Consider the following 22,293-nt stretch of genomic DNA (forward strand, 5'->3'; position numbering starts at 1 on the left):
CTATTGATAGATCTTCTGTTGGAACAGGATTGGATGGTCAGACTAGATCTGAAGGACGCCTGCCTCATGGTTCCCATCTGCCCTTCCCATCAGAAATTCCTTCAATTCTCTTGGAAAGGGCAATGGTACCATTATCGCTCACTTGCCTTCGGCCTGTCCTCAGCACCCTGAATGGTCACCAAACTGCTAAAACCAGTGGTAATGCGCTTGCGAGAAATGGGAGTGAGGTTGATAGATTATCTCGACGATATGCTGATCCTGGCTCAGGATCGGGACCTTCTTCTCACCCACTTGGAATGGACGATGTTCTTGCTACAAGAGTCAGGTTTTGTAATAAATATCAAAAAGTCCATGATTATTATGAATCAACAGAGAGAGTTCCTGGGGTTTCAGATAAATTCAGTCTCAGCTCAGCTTCTTCTGCCCATGACAAAAATCAGATCTATCAAGAGGGAGATAACTTCAACTCTGTCCAAACAGATGATCTTGTTAAGAGTATTAGCGAGGATTGTGGGCCTCCTGGCGTCATCTATCCAAGCCATCTTTCCAGGTCCCCTCCATTACAGGGCCTTGCAACGATTAAAGATCTACTATCTACAAAAAAGGTTTTCTTACAACCCTCTCATTCCACTGTCCCCAGACGCTTGAGAGGAGCTTCTGTGGTGGTTGGAATACATGGCCGCATGGAACGGAAGAGCTATTTTTGGCGCCTCTCCGGACATCATAATAGAGTTCGACGCCAGCCACTGGGGTTGGGGCGCTCAATGTGGGGACTTTGCCACCGGCGTACTTTGGTTCGCCGAAGAGTTAAAGTTGCACATCAACTGCCTAGAATTACTGGCGGGCTCATTCGCCATAAAGTCGATTTTCCCACTGAAGAGCAATTGCTGTCTCCTTCTTCGGATGGACAATGTGTCCGCAGTACAATACATCAATCGACTCAACGGGACGAAATCCCATATGTTAGCCAACATTGTGTAGGAACTTTGCCATATTTGCCTGGATCACAAGATCCGTGTGGTGGCGGAGTATCTGCCGGGCAAATTCAATCAGGTAGCTGGTTGGAACTCCAGGTCCCTAAGAGATTACAGCAATTGGAGGCTTCACCCCTCCTTGTTTTCAAAGATCATGGATCATGGATCACCGGATTGCGAAGGGAAAGGATGCATTCCTTCAACATTGGGGACCGCAGAGGAATTATGCCTTTCCACCTTTTGCTCTGATCCCGAGAGCGGCGGCGCACATACGCCTACATGTAGCATCAGTAGTGTTGGTCACACCCTTGTGGAAGATTCAGTCTTGGTTTCCGACACTGGAGTTATCGGTGGATATACCGTTTCAGCACCCGATATTCCCGATGCTTCTCCAGGACTCCGTGGAAGCTCCACATCCACTGGCCCTGCAGAACCAGCTATCCCTCATGGTCTGGACACTCTCAGGCGACACAAACGAATTGAGGGCCTTTCAACACAGTTTATACACCAAGCTTGGGCTCCATCCACCCGCAAGCGGTATTCAGATTCATGGAAACGATGGATTTGTTGATGCCTTTAACGACAGGTGGATCCCGTAGGATCAGATGTAAAGGAAGTATTACATTTTTTGTTTGCATGTGCGGAATCTGGCCTGGCCTACAGGTCTGTGAATAATTTTAGGTCTGCCCTTTCAGCTGGACATAATCATATTGATGGTAAACCAGTGGGGATGCACCCTCTAGTGTGTAAATTACTCAATGGCATTAGAGTGGCTAGACCGCCACAACCTGGTTATACCATGTTGTGGATTGTTTCTATGGTTTTATCTTTGTTGGAATCTTGGCCAGATACTAAAGACTCATCATTGAAACAGTTATCGGCCAAGCTCACAATGGACTTGTGTCTGATCTCCTGTCACAGGATTTCAGATGTTCGTGCATTAGATTTGGCTGGAAGAATTTTTTCCCTACAGGGTCTCTCTTTCCGCTTGAGACGTACCAAGACCATGTCACAATTGGTTGAGTATCCTGCTTTTCAACACAATGCTAAATTATGTGTTTAACAATGTTTAAAGACTAATGAAGAGCGTACTCTAACCCATAGAACTGATCCCTTGGGTCAATTATTGTTGCAATACAGAAACCATTCCGACCTGTTTCCGCAGCCACGTTGGCGCGCTAGGTAAGATGGGTTATGGCAGAATCTGGCATTGATGCTTCGGTGTATGGTGATCATTCAGCCAGAGGCGCTATGGCCTCTAAAGCATATATTTTAGGATCCAGATTGGAAGACATCCTTAAGGTGGCGGATTGGTCTTCAGATTCAATGTTTAAAATGTTTTATTACAAGCCTATTTCACATGTTTCTTCAGTTGTTGTTGGTGAGCTGTGAACTAGCATAATCGTAAGCCTCTGGTCCTGCTATAGAATAGAACATTTTCCAGCTATTGCGACAAGAATTTTTGATTCTGTTAAGGAAATGGAGGTGAGGATTATCCCACTCGATGGGACATGTATGATGTAAACTGACACAGTGCATGACATATAATTAAACATGTTTGCCCTCCCTCAAATGTTGAACTTTTATGGGTTCCATATTTTTATGACTGTTTCTGTTTTCAGGAACCGACTTTAAACAAACTTTGTATCCTGTGCTTTCCGGACATGGATCTTCATGTTGTTGGACGATGTCTACTGTTTCCAGGATCCTGGATCGTGTTCTCCGTTGAGCACAAACCCTGGTGTTAGTACTTTCCGTTGAGAGTCAGGACTGTTATTTGGTTTTCCGACATTTAAAGACTGGTTTACAAAGAAAGACGAAGCCAAGATGGTGCCTCATTATTTTGTAGAATGTAATGTGTGAATATTGCTTGTTACAGGAGGTGTGGTTCAAAGCCTCATGGTAAATGAAGTTTTTTACTAATGTTACTGTGTTTTCATTGACTGCTGTGAGTCCGTAAAGAAATTGAGACAGCATAATCCTCGCCTCCGTGTCCTTAATTTTTGTCACGATAGCTGGAAAATGTTGTATTCTTCAATGAGCACTCACTTTGAAAAGGCAACACGGTGTGAATGCGTCAATGTGGCTATTCCCTGTGAGAAATTATTGAAGAAAAACTGACTGGCTGCAGCTGTCAGCAAGAATATGTTTCATGATAGACTGAATACGCAAAGCTGAGTGAAAATTCCAGATCCTCAATTGCCACAGAAGAAGTGGCGCTATGTCAAATGTCACACGTTGAAGCTGCGCACAGAATCCTGGAAGGAGTGCGCAAAGAAAGGCAAATATCAGAGAGAAGTGTCTCCTGTAGCCTCGGGACAAGGGACAATGGAATTAGTCATGCTCCCACAAAGAATGGCGCACACCTCGAGTGCCTCATTTAAAAGCAAACAAGTCAGGTGAGAGTGAGGTGTGCATGCAGTCAGTAACACCACAAGCATCGATTTCCCCATGCTGACCAAGCAAGGCTTTGTGCAACCGAAAGTGGTTAGCAAGCGGTGGCAGTTTAAAGACAAGAAAATTCGGGCCAGAATCTCCACCACAAACAAATAAAGTAAAGTGTGAATGTGCTCACCGTTTAAAGAAGTATCCTGAATGCTGTTTATGGGTTCAAGTACTTTCCTGCCAGCAGATTTTCTTTTTTTGTCCTCTTCCAAAGAACCTTCGTGACATGGCCCCACTCCTGGTAGAAGTATGTAGTGGGCAGATGTAGTAGAGAAATGATCCAGATGCGACACATGTCAGATCCTTGCTTTATTTCCAATAAAGACAGCCCACAACAGCGGAGCCACCTACACAGGTCAGAGGACTGCACGGCAATCACTCAACCAACAACTCTCAGAACCAGCTCAGTGTCAAATAGAATACATATGACGTAAGTAGTACTTGAAGGTGCACCAACTATAACATTATAATACATAAAGTAAAACTCAACCACACACTATAGCTATCTTTACATGCTCATGTTCTAAAGTTGCCTTCTCTTTCCGTAAACATGATGACATTTGGAATACATTAATTTACGTGCACACACAAGATAACATTCCTCGAACTTGCTTGCAATACCACTTCGTAGGCACTCTATCAGAACACCGTGAATATTCTGTACAAGTGCTAAGTTCAGCATGCAAGATGTTGTTATTTGTTTTAGGCCGCACGATGAGAGAGCTATCACAAAAGAATAAAGAATAGTGGCCTGAAGGTCTCTGATATGAGAATAAGGAGAATGTTATGTATTCTTGGTTACCTAAACATTTAGTTTGACAAACCCAATATGCCCCATCCAAAAACCATCATCACTGGCCTAGACACACTGAACCTACATCAGATTGTCCACAAACTCACACACATCGTTGGCCACATCCAATATGTCCTTTTTTTGCAAATCCAAAACTACTTACCTTTCAAACAAATTCTCCAATCACATGGTCAGACAACCATTTGCTAGCTTTACAACATAAAACACCACAAAGCAACACACCTAAAACCACCTTACATGCATCCATCTATTGACCATGGAACAAACTCAAATTTGAACACTTAGAAACACAACTAACATCCAACACAGATCTAGACAAAATAACTTCAGTTACAAAAACTATATGAGTGTCTACAGGAAGCTTTTGAAATCCTAATACCACTCAGAGCAACAAAATAGGGCAAAAGAAATTAGGCACCTTGGAGAAATACGGAACTAAAAGAGATAAAACAGAAAATTAGAAAGCCACAACGCTAGTGGCTAAAAAAACAATAGTAATGAAGACAAAGGTCACCTACAGAAACTTAACAAATTATACAAGTCAACAATCAAAAAGGTTTTTAAAAGGTACTATTCAGACAGAATTAAAAATTCTAAATGTGCAAATATAGAATTTTATCAAATTTGCACTGAATTATGTAAACCAAAATGCATAGAAAGAACTCATCCCATTACTCAAGAATTCAGTGACAAACTGTCAAGTTGTTGCACAACCAAAGCAGACACGTTGGGCTACCATTTAAAACAAAGGAAAACCATCAAAGCCAACCCCGTTTCAAAAAAGCTCCAAGAGTAGGCTAACACAATCTCTGCATTCCTTTAAAAAAAAAATCACAAAGTGAAATTGAAAAATCTTTATTGTTTCAATTAATAAAAACCATTTAATATCGAAAGTACTTATATTGTCTGTATCTTAAAAAATTTTGTTTAGCAAAAGATTTCAAGAAGATTATATAAAATTGATTTCATACAAAAGTATACAGTGTTGCTGACTTTCTAACTAAAAACAAAACATAAAGGGCCAGATGTAGGTAATCCCAGATTACCGATTCTTAAATACCGAATCATACCGTTTCGGTATTTAAGAACTGGCAATCAGGATGTAGGTAATTACCGAATCGGTATTTACCGATTCGGTAATTGCCATTCATTCATTCCTATGGGCCTGGAGGCCCATAGGAATGAATGTCAATTACCGAATCGGTAAATACCGATTCGGTAATTGGGGAAAACATTGAAGGGTGGCAGGGTGGCACTTTGACACCCTGTTGCACCCCTCAATTGTGCATGGGTGCACATGTGGCAGACATACATGCCCTTAGAGCATGTATGTCTGGCACATGGTACTGTTTAGAAAGCAAAAGAAATGCTTTTTAAAGGGTTTTCATAATTTACCACCAACTTCTAGTTGGTGGTAAATTAAGAATTCTTAAACCCCTGTGCTACCCACATGTCAAAATACAGATTCGGTAATTTTACCGATTCTGTATTTTACCGATTCGGTTAAATTACCAAATTTGTATTTTAACATGCCCCTACATCCCAAACTCCAAATACCGGTCGGTAACGGACGAAATCGTCCGTTACCGACAGGTATTTGCCTTCCTACATCTGGCCCAAAATCCTTTTAAAACCTATCTAACCCATGAAAACCAGAATATGTAGACCTATTTATAATTGCCAAGAAACAGGGCTTCCGTTGCTACTTATTTTAGCCCCAATATTATAGTCAATAATGCAGTCCCTACTACCAGTTCATATTTGTTCTTTGCTAATGGACTTAACGTGTTTTTGTTTTTGATGATTTTGTTATCCTTTTTCATTATTATCTGCTCGTATCATATAAGAAATTTCATCACCTTACAATTTAAATGGGAATCTGTTGCGTCCAAACCCTTGATTATTGCAGTTCTACAAGACCTAATACCTCTCTCATTAAATGCCTTTTTCCAAAACCACACCCGAGTCAACCTTAAGCCAGGACATATACAAATAAGATGAATGAGGTCTTGCTTCTCAGTGCCACATAGTGTGCATGATGTAGGCCCATTGTATCTCCATTTGGGCTGATCCACTAAACTTGGTAGTAGCCCAAACCTGGTGGCCATAAGTTTTCATGTTAGGTAGTATGAATATCAGCTGGACGTAATTTTGTATAGGACTGTATTACCATCCAGGTGTGAGACCTCTTTGCAAATTTATTTTTATCCTCTATTAATGCTTGTAGTTTCTCCATTTTGTTTACCACTTTACGAAAAACAAGAAAAGAGGGGGACTGTGCCCAAAGTTCTTTGGACTTTGTTTCATCTATGGCCAATTTCAAAAACTTGACATAAATGGCGTTCTGATCTTCTTCCTGGGCTCGCCACAAGGCATTGTGTAAAACGTTGGCTCAACTCAACCGGATTTTATACCAGCTCTTGACAAATGCACTGTTTCTCCCAATCCCTTTATGGATAAGGGCAAATTCCAACCTCACCTGTGCTGGTGACGCATTCTGCGGTAAGTTAAAAACCCTTTTGTATGCTCTCACTTGAATCTGAGTCTGAATCAAAGTGAATTTTTTGATCTGGTCAAAGCAAGCAGGCCTGCCCACCACCCTACTGACCTGTGTCTACCACAAACCTTCAAGAACATTTTCCTAACTACCTCTACTGCCACACCAGTAAGAAGAATCATCAATAATTCCTTAGCCACAGGAATATTTCCAGAAGACCTAAAAAAGGCATAAATATGCCCATTATTAAAGGAAACCAACCTGAATCAACTTGACCCCAACAACTACTGACCCATTACAAATGGACCTTTCCTGGGCAAATTGATAAAAAAGAGCAGCATTCGCACAGATGTCACAATACATTGAAGACTATTCCATACTTTCAGACTTCCAAACAGAATTCCGTCCAGGAAGAGTCACAGAATCTGCCCTCATTACCATCTGGGATGACCTGAAGACAGTAGACAGGAACAGCGTTGCATCACTACTTTTCTTGGACCTTTCATCTGCCTTTGACACAGTTAACCATGATACTCTAATACAAAGACTCTACGAAGCTGGCATAGAAGTGACTATGCCAGCTTGGACGATGGATTTAGGGCCAGATCTCTGTACTGGGGTGAATGTATGACATTGTTCTGCATTCTGTCCATCAACTGTTGTTTTTGCATTTGTCACCCGAGTGGGATGGGTATGCTCAGACATGAGTCCCATGCTCTCCACACCACTGAAGTCAAGCTATCCTGGCTGAAGACGGCTGATAGCCAGAAACCGGTCCTAGGATGCTTGATTCCGGTCCAGTAAAGACATGGCTTGGCAGTTCGGGCTGGACTGTTCCCATGAGGCACAGGGTCAAGGCTGATTTGCATATGGCCATGTCTTGACTGGGGTGGTGTGGAGTGCAAAAAAACGATGGATGTAGGCCCAGATATCTGTACTGGGGTGAATGTATGACATTGTTCTGCATTCTGTCCATCAACTGTTGTTTTTGCATTTGTCACCCCGAGTGGGATGGGTATGCTCAGATGTGAGTCCCATGCTCTCGTAATAAACAAAAGGAGGAGGGAGAGGAGAAGTGGATTCTGTCTCCCCTAGAAATATGCATAAACAAAAGGAATCCACTAACATGGGTTCGGTGATCCCTACAGTGGTGGGGAGCACTCAGTGTTGTTTAAATACCCCTTACACACCAAAAGGCCCCTTGGTGTCATGCTTCATCATCGGGGTCTTCGCAACCCTCTACGGAATGCGGCGTGCTGCGACTCACGACTACGTAGGAGCACTTTCACGTGAACTATGTGTTGGTGTGTGTGAGGGTGATTTAATGTGAGTGGTGAGGTGAAAAAAGGAAAATTAAAAAATACCTGGCTCGTGGGTTTCTGAAAACAATTTTATTCAATCCCCGGCTGGTATCATTAAAAAGTGCAAAGGAGGTTATCCTTGCTAATTAGGGTAAGGTAACCTCACAGGTGCGTCGTCAACATGTTTCGGAGTAGAAAACTCCTTCTTCAGGACAAGGATGTGCACTAGGTATCCTCACCTTACTCACATGGGTGTAGATGTAAAAGTGTGCTCTACAAAAATAATCCTAGGTGAAATGTACCTATCTGTTTTTTAAAAGTTCGTTGCGCCCAATTGGCGATTTTGCTGAACCTGTGAATGGACAAAAAGGTCACAATAAACTAGAATGTACAACACATTCACGAATAGATGTGTAATTACACAACAGGGTAAAAAGAACCAAAATGCGGTCCAGGAACCCTAAGGAAGAAAAATGAAAAATAAAAAATACGGACAAACACATAGACAGGGACACACATTATTTTAGGATTATTTTTGTACAGCACACTTTTACATCTACACCCATGTGAGTAAGGTGAGGATACCTAGTGCACATCCTTGTCCTGAAGAAGGAGTTTTCTACTCCGAAACATGTTGACGACGCACCTGTGAGGTTACCTTACCCTAATTAGCAAGGATAACCTCCTTTGCTCTTTTTAATGATACCAGCCGGGGATTGAATACAATTGTTTTCAGAAACCCACGAGCCAGGTATTTTTTAATTTTCCTTTTTTCACCTCACCACTCACATTAAATCACCCTCACACACACCAACACATAGTTCACGTGAAAGTGTTCCTACGTAGTCATGAGTCGCAGCACGCCGCATTCTGTAGAGGTTTGCGAAGACCCCGATGATGAAGCATGACACCAAGGGGCCTTTTGGTGTTTGAGGGGTATTTAAACAACACTGAGTGCTCCCCACCACTGTAGGGATCATCAAACCCATGTTAGTGGATTCCAGTCCCATGCTCTCCACACCACTGGAGTCAAGCTATCCTGGCTGAAGACAGCTGACAGCCAGAAACCGGTCCTAGTATGCTTGATTCCGGTCCAGTAAAGACATGGCTTGGCAGTTCGGGCTGGACTGTTCCAATGAGGCACAGGATCAAGGCTGATTTGCATATGGCCATGTCTTGACTGGGGTGGTGTGGAGTGCAAAAAACGATGGATTTAGGCCCAGATCTCTGTACTGGGGTGAATGTATGACATTGTTCTGCATTCTGTCCATCAACTGTTGTTTTTGCATTTGTCACCCCGAGTGGGATGGGTATGCTCAGACGTGAGTCCCATGCTCTCCACACCACTGGAGTCAAGCCATCCTGGCTGAAGATGGCTGATAGCCAGAAACCGGTCCTAGGATGCTTGATTCCGGTCCAGTAAAGACTGGCTTGGCAGTTCGGGCTGGACTATTCCCATGAGGCCCAGGGTCAAGGCTGATTTGCATATGGCCATGTCTTGACTGGGGTGGTGTGGAGTGCAAAAAACGATGGATTTAGGCCCAAATCTCTGTACTGGGGTGAATGTATGACATTGTTCTGCATTCTGTCCATCAACTGTTGTTTTTGCATTTGTCACCCCGAGTGGGATGGGTATGCTCAGATGTGAGTCCCATGCTCTCCACACCACTGGAGTCAAGCTATCCTGGCTGAAGACGGCTGATAGCCAGAAACGGGTCCTAGGATGCTTGATTCCGGTCCAGTAAAGACATGGCTTGGCAGTTCGGGCTGGACTGTTCACATGAGGCACAGGGTCAAGGCTGATTTGCATATGGCCATGTCTTGCCTGGGGTGGTGTGGAGTGCAAAAAAACGATGGATTTAGGCCCAGATCTCTGTACTGGGGTGAATGTATGACATTGTTCTGCATTCTGTCCATCAACTGTTGTTTTTGCTCTGGAGTGAATCACATCCTACCTTCAAAACAGTACAAATGTCATCCATTTGCCCCCGTTCTCATTCAAACCATACTTCACAAAAGCAGGGGTTCCACACGGCTCTATAATCTCTCTCATGGAGTTCAACATATACATGAAGTCATTACCTGCAATGATCAATGAATTTCACCTCACATGCTATATCTATGCAGATGACACACAAATACTCCTTAAACTGAAAAGCCCCAAAGACATTAGAAACTCTCAAATTTGCAGTTGCCTAAGAGCGGTTGGTCAGTGGATGATAGGGAGCCATCTCAAATGTAATACTTCCAAGCGGAAATACTGACAAGTGGTAATTAGAATAATTATGACCACTAGCCGCTTGGCCTGACGAGCTGGGAATACCTCCTAAAGTATCTCAGGAAGTAAGAAACCTTGGAATTAACACAGACTCCAAGCTATCAATTAATGCTCAAGTGGACAAATTAGCAAGAACAAGCTTCATTACTAAGAAAATTCTGCAACACATCTTCTCCCACCTGGGATTTTCACACAATGCCTAGTCGAATATCTCTTTTGTATTGTCTAAACTTGATTATGCCAATGGCATCTATCAAGGTTCATTTTTGTCAACTATAAAATGACTACAACAGATTCAAAAGTCTGCCGCCAGACTACTCCAACATGTAAAGCTAGGAGCCCACATCTCCCCTGCCATGAGGGCCTTACATTGGTTACCGGTTGCCGAAAGATCCACATTCAAGCTGTTTTGTATCACCCACAAAACAATAAATGGAACAGGGCCACTCTTCGTCACGAGTCAAATCACCAAATCTCAACACCTTAGGCAATGTGGCACTGATTTATTTTGAATTGTATCTTCCTTATTATTATTTTTACACGTGCCTGCCACTTTTTGGAAGACTGATTCCTAGATACAAGTGCCTTTGGCCATACATTTTATTTGTACAATATGGAGCATGAATAATATCATCATAGCAAACTGTTGTTTCTACAGTATATTTTTACTTGATTACAACTTGTCAAGATATGTTTCATTGAAGATACTTTGATATGATATGCAATCCAAATAAGAAATGCAATAAAAGATATTCAACAAAAAAAAATGAGTCAAATCACCAAATACATTAGGAAAAGGAGCCCCTGCTCCAGAGAGGCTCCTGGCCTCAAAATCCCACCATACAAGAAAAAAAACAATAGGTGGCACATCCTTCCCTGTTCAAGCAGCCAACCTATGGAACTCATTACCCTCTAACATAGAATCCACAGATAACTATCTTCTCTTCAGAAGTCTACTCAAGAGTTGACTCTTTCCTACATAACCACCACACTCAAACATAAATGTACAGCATATTCCTGTGTATATAACCATTTAATTTGATTATATGTATGTATCTAGATATGTGTATTCCTTTGTATAAATGGGTATAATAATTTTGTTTATGAACATATAGATCTTTAGGTCTGGTTAAAAAATACATATTACTTATGGGTATATTATTCTATCGTCAACATGTATATAGGTCACTGCATAGTTTTTATATGAGTTATTTTTATTAGATGCTTATGCTTTGCCATTTATTTGTCTTTCACAATATGCACATTTTATCATAACTATTTATCTACAATTGCTTCACTATTGAATTATTAAAATCAAAAAATGAAAAAGAAATAAAAACAAAAAAGAAGAAAAACAACAGACAAATAAATTAGCTGGAAGTATAGCAACACTTGAATGTCTGAGTTTGTTAAATACAACTTAAGTCTTGATAAATTACCTTCCTTATACATATATATCTTCCATACACTTATGTATCTATATATTTATTACTTTACTTCTACTGAAACAAAACGAAATGTTGACCCTCCCTAATGCACTACCCTACATCTCATTGTATGCCTCTCTCAATATATCCTCCACCGACTCTTTGATTCACCCCAAACCTCATTCTGCTACTATGATCTCCAAAATAAGCCTTTCTAGATGCGTCCCTCTTCTATCCCTCCTTGCATCATCTCAAACCTCATTTTACAATTCAGATCACCCAAAAAACCTTTTCTAAACCCTTCCATGTATCCCTCTTTAGACTCATCCAAGACCTCATTTTTCTCCCTAGTCCACTTCTAGAGACTCTTCCCCTTCCATCTCTCCTTTACTCATCCTAAACCTCCTACTGCTACTATGATCTCCAGATAAACACTTTCTAGACCCTTCCCTCTTCTATCCCTCCATTATCCTTTTCAATCCATTTAACAGACTCACATGTCCACAGCTCAATTTATTCATATTTCCGTATAGTAACTCACCACTAATCCTTTTTGGGTTCAGGAGTAACGTACTACTTACTGAAAAGTGCGTTGACGCCTCGTAAGGGGTAGTAAATACAATTACAATTACAATATATCGCCCCCACACACTCCTGCTACTGCCTCCATCAGCGCTCTGGTGCCCCTGCTGCCTTAGTCTTATTTTTTTTACTCGTTTTTTCCCGTTTTTTTCTCATTTTTTTCACTCTACGTTTTGCCTCCTCCTTCTCTCCTGTCATCTGCCATCAGGTGCCCTTGGTGCCCTCTGCTGCCTTCATTTATGCTGCCTTAGTTGTTTTTACTCGTTTTCACTTGCATTTGTCCCACAGGGTGACCCAGCCGCCGCTGAGCTGCCCTCTGCCCTCCTTTCCCGCCGCTGCCTCCCTGCGGCCCCGCCCCCCTCCTGCCCATTCGCCACCCCGCTCCCGCCACCCAGCTGCTCCTCCCTCCCGGCTCCTTCTTATGTCGCTCCCACGAACGCGCATCGGGCGTGCCGGTTGTGCGCCGAATGCGTGCCAAAGACAAGCCAGTCTAAGCCCGTCCGCGCCTGGTCCGCGCCCAGCGCCAAGACCCCTGGCCCCCGCCGATGCAAGACAACCCGACGGACCTACAATGCCGCCAGCCTCAACGCACTCAACGCCGGACGGAACCCCGCCTGCTACCGAGCCACCCCGAAACGCACCCACGGACCCTTCACCTGCAAAAGCTGCAAGTTCACCTGCCTCCGAACCTGCACCGCACCCGCCAAGCCAAACACTAGCAGCAACCACCTGAAGTGCATCCTGCTCAACACCCGCTCCGTCCACAGACACGCCGTGGAACTCTGGGACCTCCTCGACGCAACATCACCCGACATTGCCTTCTTCACGGAAACCTGGATGAACGTCTCCTCAGCCCCCGACATCGCCATCGCCATCCCGGACGGGTACAAGATCATCAGGAGGGACCGCATCAACCAGACCGGAGGAGGCATCGCCATCGTCCACAAGAACACCATCCGCATCACGACCGACTCCGACGACACCTTCGCCACCGCGGAACACCTCCACTTCCAGATACACACCGACCCCAAGACCACCCTCAGAGGCACCCTCATCTACAGACCCCCGGGACCACGCACACAATTCAGCGAAGACATCGCCGACTTCATCAGCCTGCACGCCCTCCCCTTCGCCGACTACATCCTCCAAGGAGACCTCAACTTCCACCTGGAGAACAACAAGGACTGCAACACCGCCGCCCTGCTGGAAAACCTCGCCAACCTCGGACTCAAGCAACTGGTGAACACCCCCACCCACTACGCCGGCCACACGCTTGATCCCGTCTTCTCTTCCAGCAAGTACATCACCTTCAGCCACGCCACCGGACTCCACTGGACCGACCACAGCTGCGTCCACTTCAGCTTCAAAAGAACCACGACCCACCACCACCCGCAACAGGTACCTCACAGGAACTGGAGCAAGATCACCGCCGACCAGCTCACCACCTCCCTCAGCCAGAGCCCACCCGCCAGCACAACAGACCCCAACGAAGCAGCCCGCAACTTCACACAGTGGCTGACCGCCTGCGCCGACGACCTCGCACCACTGAAGAACCCTCCCAGCAGACAGAGAAGCAAGAAGGCCTCCTGGTTCACCGACGAACTCAAGGACTCCAAGAAGAACTGCCGCACCCTCGAGAAAGCATGGCTCCTCGACCAGACCACAGACAACATGACCGCCCTCAAACAAGCCACCTGCAAGCACCACCAGCTCATCCGCACCACCAAGAAGAAATCACTAAAAGATCGACTGGACAACAATGCCCACGACAGCAAGGAACTCTTCAGCATCGTCAAGGAGTTCTCCAACCCCAGCACCGGCAACAACGACATCACTCCCTCACAAGGTCTCTGCGACTCTCTCGCCTCGTTCTTCCACCGCAAGATCGCCGACATCCACAACAGTTTCGGCGCACCACCCATGCACCCAACCATCAAACCAACGCCCCCCACCACGACCCTCCGTACCTGGACCACAGTGACCACCGAAGACACAGCCCGCAGGATGCACACCATCCACTCCGGATCACCCACCGACCCGTGCCCCCACCACGTCTTCAACAAGGCAGACTCCACCATCGCACCCCAACTCCGGAACATCATCAACTCCTCCTTCAACACCGCCACCTTCCCGGAGTGCTGGAAGCATGCCGAGCTCAGCGCCCTACTGAAGAAACCAACAGTGGACCCCACCGACCTCAAGAACTTCCGCCCCATCTCGCTCCTCCCTTTTCCTGCTAAAGTCATCGAGAAGATAGTCAACAGACAGCTGGCCTCCTTCCTCGAGACGAACGATCCCTCGACCCCTCGCAGTCCGGTTTCAGAGCTAACCACAGCACCGAAACCGCCCTCATCGCAGCCACTGACAACATCCGAGCTCTGCTCGACAACGGGGAAACAGCGGCACTCATCCTTCTGGACCTCTCTGTAGCGTTCGACACTGTCTGCCACCACACCCTAGTTCAACGCCTCAGCAACATCGGCTTCCAGGAGAAGGCACTGGAGTGGATCGTCTCGTTCCTCGCCGGAAGAACACAGAGAGTTCGCCTCCCCCGTTTCGATCCGAGGCCACTGAAGTCATCTGCGGCGTACCACAAGGATCATCACTCAGCCCCACCCTCTTCAACGTCTACATGAGACCTCTTGCAGCCATCGCACGCCAACACAACCTCAACATCATCTCCTACGCCGATGACACCCAGCTGATCCTCTCCCTCACCAGGTACCCCGACACCGCCAGAACCAGCCTACACGAAGGGATGAAAGACGTCGCCGAATGGATGAAGACCAGCCGCCTGAAACTGAACTCAGACAAGACGGAAGTCCTCATCCTGGGACCATCACCCTCCACCTGGGACGACTCCTGGTGGCCCCCCGCCCTGGGCACCGCTCCCAAACCAACAGACCACGCACGCAACCTGGGCTTCTTCCTGGACTCCTCCCTCTCGATGACCAGACAAGTCAACGCCGTCTCATCATCTTGCTTCCACACCCTACGCATGCTCCGCAAGATCTTCCGATGGATCCCGACCGAACCAGGAAGACGGTCACCCAGGCACTCGTCACCAGCCGACTGGACTACGGAAACACCCTCTACGCCGGAACCACAGCCAAGCTACAGAGAAGACTCCAACGCATCCAGAACGCATCCGCCCGACTCATCCTGGACATCCCCCGACGCTGCCACATCTCCAGCCACCTGAGGGACCTGCACTGGCTCCCCGTCAACAAGAGGATCACGTTCAGGCTCCTCACCCACGCACACAAGTCTCTCCACGACCTGGGCCCCAAGTACCTCAATGACCGCCTGACCTACAACACACCCACCCGCCAGCTACGATCGACCAGCCACGCCCTCGCCACTGTTCCACGCATCCGAAGAGCCACCGCCGGAGGAAGATCCTTCTCCTACCTGGCGGCCAAAACATGGAACTCCCTCCCCATCCACCTTCGACTGACCCAGGACCATCTCGCCTTCAGAAGACAACTCAAGACCTGGCTGTTCGAACAGTAGCGGACCCCTTCCCTCAAGCGCCTTGAGACCCTCCCGGGTGAGTAGCGTGCTATACAAGTGTTATAATTGATTGATTGATTCATCAAGCCTTTGTTTATTCAGAGGAGCATTTCGCTGGCACTGAGATGTAGGTCCATGACGGAATTCAATTTCAGCTGGTTCCTGTCACCACATGCAAGGGATGCTGTCCAACTTTACATCAAGGTGGGCAGCTTGCTGACACTTACCCACAGTTAATGGGGAGTTAGACCACCTGACAGGGATTTGGCAGATTCACTCACCTTAGACAAGATAGAGTAAAATGAGCAAGGTAGGAGTACATTATATTACAGTACTTTTAACCCCTTCCGTGAGGGGGTAATTCCCCCACTGTGCTGGGGGCGGGGGGGGTGCACGCAGCGCCCCCATGCTCATGACGAGCTCAGCTCGCCATGAGGCACGGCGCTCATGTGCTCATGACGAGCTGAGCTCGTCATGAGCACACCGGTTCCTGTGGAACGCTCAGCACAGCAGGGGAATTATCCCCGCATGCGAGCATTCCATGGCTCATGATGAGCTGAGCTCGTCATGAGCACCGGAGCGCCGTGCCTCATGACAAGCTCAGCGCGTCATGAGCATCGATGGTGATATGCAAGCATATAAACTTCTTTGATTAGCAAAGTGGTTGAACTATTCATCTTCTTCACCATTCATGTAATGTTAATCGCATTATTCTGTTTCCTTCTATTAATCATTGCAGCACAAGAATTGTATTCCAGAATCACTATGCTTCAATAAATATTAAAACTGAACACTGTGTTTCTTGTGTATCTCTTTGGGTATACATAGGTAAGCGAGCGAAACGGTTCTAGATCTGTTTCCATGATTTCCTTGGGGATCAGTGTTGTCATGTTCTGAGGTTGCACATCCATTTGTTACCCTGTATGGTTAGGGGTACATATGGTGCACTGTGAGCCTGTAGGATTATAGGACAACATATCCTGAGGGGTGCTCAGAATCAGTCGTGCACCAGTCCAAAGTTAATGTTGTCCAACAAATGGTCAGTTCTACTTGAGAAAGTATAAGCCGTACGACAGCAGGACGCTTCCTAGCATGGTCTCTGAGGGAAGAAAACAGGGAAATAAAGAAATCACAATTCGATTACAGCACCTAGAGATACAGGGGCTGATTCATTAAGGACCTTAACACTCGTGACAAAATCACCACAGTCATTATGGGACCTCTGCAATGGGTAACTGTAGTACAGAGTTCTTGACATGGGTGTGGGACCCCCGCCATGACTGCTGGGCCTCTACCATGAGTGCGAAGGCCATTTGTGAATCAGGCCCTCTGTATCTAATGTAAACTCTAATGAAACATGTAAGATATTGGAGGTATTCCTGCAACATTACCATTCTATTTTTCAGACTCACATATATTTTACTAAAGGTCACAGTGAGCTATTTTTGTATGTATTCTACTGCTTCCTTTTCTGTCAGATGACACCTCTTGTTAAACGATGCAATCTACCATTGAAGCTGTGGTAGAGTTAGCCATACAGCAACTCTCCAATAAAAAAGTACAAAAGAAAGATGGATGTGGACCATGAAGCTTTTAAAATACTTTCAAATGAGATGATACCACATCTCAGCAAACTATATAACACCATATTGGCTGGCAGAAATATTCCACTGTCATTCAGGAAAGGAGTTTTAATATGTTTTCTAAAACAAGAAAAACTGCTATCTGAACCTAGGTCCCCTCATGTACAAAGGTTTTTTGTAGTCACAAATGTGTTTGAAAATGCAAAAATGCTTTTTACATGTACAAAATCCTATTTGTGATTAGGCAACCTATTACCAAATCCCAAATTAGGTTTGCGACTCGGCATTAGGAAGGGGCGAGTTTAGGGCATCCATTCCTAATACTGAATCGCAGTGGTATGTGTGAATGTTTTGCTACCGAAATGAGGTCGCAAAACATTTGCATTTTACAGCCTACTTCAAGTAGGTGGTAAGCCACTCACAAAGGGGAAGGGGGCCCCAAGTGAATGCTTGTAAAAACATTTTTAAGAGCAGGCAGTGGTCCACCCACCACTGCCTACTCTAAAAAAATGAAAAGAAAGTTTTTCATTTTTTTAAAATGCATTTTGTTTTCCTCTAAGGAAATGGGCTGCATTTAAAACTAATTATTGCTTTTTTTTAAAAGCAATCACAGACATGGTGGTCTGCTGCCCCAGCGGTCACCATCCATGTGATTTTAGCGATTCCCAATGGTTTGCAAACAGAGACCTACCTCATTAATATTGATGAGGTAGGTCTATTTGCAACCCACTGGGAATCACAAAATGAGTCAAAGACACATTGAGCGAATCGCACAAAATTCAATATTTGGTAATCACAATCTATTACCTTTGTACATGTGGCCCCTAGTTCTTACCACCCCATCATATTACTAAACATTGACTATAAAAATTGTTCGTGAAATTATAAATGTTAGAAATGAGGTCTCTAGTTGGGAATGGTATGCACCCTGTCCAAGTAGGGACCATTACTCTAGTAAGGGTAAGTCAGATGCACACCCTATTTTAACCTGTGCTCACCCTCTGGTAGCTTGTTACAGAGCAGTTAGGCTTAACTTAAGAGAAAATGTGTAAAGTATTTGTGCACACTTTAATTCCAGTAACTCAATAAAAACACTGCACACCAGTCTAGATAAATAAAGAATATTTATCTGAGTAAACCAAACCAAAAAGACAAAAATTAAATTAGTAGAAGTCAAGATATGAATTTTTAATTAGTGCATGTGAAAACAGTGCTTAGAAGTCACTAGCAGTCAAAGGGTTACTTGAGGTCCAAAGGGATCAGTGCAAATCCAAAGTTCAGGCCAACTGCGATCGACAGCAGGCCGGCTAAAGGACCTGGACATGTCCTGCTAACAAAGTACCTAGGATGAAGCTTTTGTCAACGTCAAAGATTTAAGACGAGAAGTTGAGGAGGAGCGTCATCGCGTCAATCTATAGATGGAGGCGAGCGAGGGGCGCCGATCTGCGCTTTCGATGGAGCTTTGGAGTTGAACCCTTTTTTGAGGCAAGTGTTGTGTCGAAGTCGATCGTCGCTGTCGTTCTTCGAGTGGCTTCAGCGGTCAGATAGCTGTAGTCATCGAGCAGCCGCTGTGTCGGCATTAAAGGGCGATGTGTTAGCGCTAGTCGGTACAAAGTCACTGCTGCATCGATAACGATGCCTATAACAGCTGCAAAACCCTCTTCTGAGGCCCAGGACTGGAGGGGGCACCTCAGGCAAGGGTAAGACTCACAGATGGCAGTGTCCAAACTCAACAGCAGAGTTGCAAGAAGTCTTTTGTGTCCCTGAAACTTCAGAAAACAGGAGACAAGCCAGCAAGCCCTTGGAAAATCTAGGGTTTAAGAATGTAGAGATCAGGTCCAGTCCCTGTCCCTCCTAGGCAAGAAACAGCAAGCCAACACAGCAGAGCAAGTATCAAAATGGCAGTACCTCCTGTGGCACAGCACTCACCAGGCAGCAGGCAAACAAAGCAGAGTCAGTAGCAAAGTAACTGTCCTCCAACAGCACAACAGCTCTTCTTCCAGGCAGAATATCCTTGGTTCCAGTAGATTTCTAAATTGGTGATGTCAGGGGTCTAGGACTTTGACGCAAACGTGCCTTTGAAGTGGGGGAGACATCAAAAAGGCCTTTGAAGATTACAAGATACCTGCCTTTCCTGCCCTGGCTCCAGATACAACACAGGAGGGTGTGCAGCTCTTTATGTGGGGACAGGAAATTCCCTATTCAGGTGCAAGTGTCAGCTCCCAGTCCGAATCTACCTTTGGAAGGCCCGTTAGCCTTTTGATGGGCCATCAGGATGCAAATGTCGCACTCCAGCTCCCTTTCTGTGACTTTCTAGAGGAAATGCACAAAGCCCAACTATCACCCTAACCCAGATGTGTATTCAGAGACAGGCAGAGGAACAGAATACTTAAAGTAACAAAATGCCAACTTTCTAAAAGTGGCATTTTCAGACCTTTAATTTTAAAACAAACCTTACTAATAGATGTGTTTTAAAATTGTGAATCCAGAGACAACAAACTTCAATTATCTATCTGCTCCCAATGAGAAATTACACTTAATAGATGTTTAAGGCAATCCCAATGTTAACCTATGGGAGAGATAGGCCTTTTTGTAGTGAAAAACTAAATAAGCCCGTTTTCACTACCAGGACAAGTAATACTTACAAGTACATGTACTACCTTTCGAATACACTGCACCTATCCCATGGGGCTACCTAGGCTCTAACTTAGGGGAAACTTACATGTAATAAAATGGAAGGTTTGGCCTGGTAAGTATGTAAACTTGCCATGTCGAAATGAAAGTTTAAAGCTGCACACACAGGATCTGCTGTGGCAGGCCTAAGCCATATTTAAAGGGCAAGTGAGTGGTTAGCCCAATCAGTGCTGCAGGCCCAATAGTTGCATTTAATTTACAGGCCCTGGGCATATACAGTGCACTTTACTAGAGACTGATGAGTAAATTAAATATGCCAAATGTGGATAAGCCAATGTTACCATGTTTAAAGTACAGAGCATATGCACTTTAGAACTGGTTAGCACTGGTAAAAGTACCCAGAGTCCTAAAGCCAAAACAAACAAATTCAGCAAAAAAGGGTAGGAGGAAGGCAAAACGTTTGGGGGTGACCCTGCAGAAAGATGCATTTCCAACAATAAACAATTGCATAACCATGGCACTACTCTCACTTATCCATAAGGACCACAATGTGTTTTTGGTACGACAAAATGTTTACATACCACCTGGCGAAAGATGTAGATTTTTTTCAAACACAAAAAGTGCCAGGATTCGTACTCTGTTAGATGCAGGGATAGCATTCAGACTTGTTGTCTTGTTAGTTTTGAAATGTCATAATTCTTTATAAGACATCCTCTGCAACAATATGCTTTATTTCTGTGGGCTGATTCACAAATTATAATTTCCTAGATGGCAGCGGTAAAGGCTGCAATTGCCGATGTTTGGCGAAATATTAATGATTAAAATGTCAGTGCAAACCCTTCTTTTATTTCCCTTTGTAATTCCATGTTTTTTATTTTATACATTTTTTTAAGAGAAAAATGGGTAAATTTTCAGTATTGGCTCGGCAGGCGAGCATCCCCAAATTTACTTTCTAATTTTGAAGCTTTCCCAGGACTTACTTCTTGACATGATCTGTGGCTTACCTTCCAGCGCCAGTACACAAGTGCCACACTCCAAACTCACATGAACTGCATGTATTCCGCAGAGGTAATGGTTGGCAGGGGTACCAGAGCATCAGTGCCAATTTGCAGAAGACTCTTCATTTCTGAAGGATGCACTGTGCATCAGAGCACAAACATTTCCCTTGAGTCTGCTGAATTCTCATGTTGTTTCAAAACACGGCAGACATTATTCATCTCAGTGAGTGTAAGTTTACTTATGATACTTATGATTGAAAGCATCCTTGCTCGGCAGTTGAGAGACTTTGTTGATGAAGTCAGGATCGTGAAAGCATGTTTGGAAACCTTGGAGATTGCTTTCCATAAAAGCATGTTTGGAAACCGAGTTTGAACACAAGGATGAATTTAAGTACCGATTCTGAGAAACTTTGGAGTATAGAATTATTTTTTTGCCGAAAATTATTGATGTCGGAAAGTGTAATATTATGTGGTATGCCTGGGTAGCCTTACCATGTAATATTATCGCACTACCCCGAAGATGGTCCCTGGATTCACACTAATAAATCCTTAGCTCAGTCCTGGTAGAGTGTTAAAAAGCAGTCAGGCTTTACTAGATGAACATGCGTTAAGCATTTCAGAGTACCATCAAGGACTAATTGACAGGAATCAAGAGAAATCTGACACCAATTTATAATAAAAATAGAGAGTACTTTTATCTTAATTTAGACACCAAAACAAACGGAATATCATACGTATAACGAGAGTCATAGATTTTTGAAGCAATATTAAATCAATGCAGTAAAATACATAAAGATAACATTGCAGTAAATAGCAAAAAACCACTAGTGCCAATCAGTCACTTGCAGGTCGGGTTACATGGAACTCTTACAGGAATAGGGTTATGCGAACCCCAGGACCGGACCACAACAGTCAGATACATTTTTACTTTGCCTGTGGATCTGGGTGCAGAGTTGTCCTGGCTGTCCTTGGTGCTGAACGGGAGCTGTGCAGCGGCTGATTTTGCCACTAACACAGTGCTGCAATAAACAGAATGCAAAAACATGACACACAGCTGCTGATGTCAGATGAGGGTTGCACAGTAATCCCTGTAGATGCAGTGTTGAGTGTGGAGGATGGTTACCAGATTGGTGACCAACAAGCACTGGCAGTGGTAAGTACAGCGAAAACGTGTTGGAACTTCACTGGGTCTGGGGGAGTGAGGTAGCAGCCTGAAACTTTGGAACAGGCAGGACTACAACTCCTAC

This window comes from Lissotriton helveticus, chromosome 5_1 (genome assembly GCF_964261635.1).
Source record: "Lissotriton helveticus chromosome 5_1, aLisHel1.1, whole genome shotgun sequence".
Taxonomy (NCBI): Eukaryota; Metazoa; Chordata; class Amphibia; order Caudata; family Salamandridae; genus Lissotriton; species Lissotriton helveticus.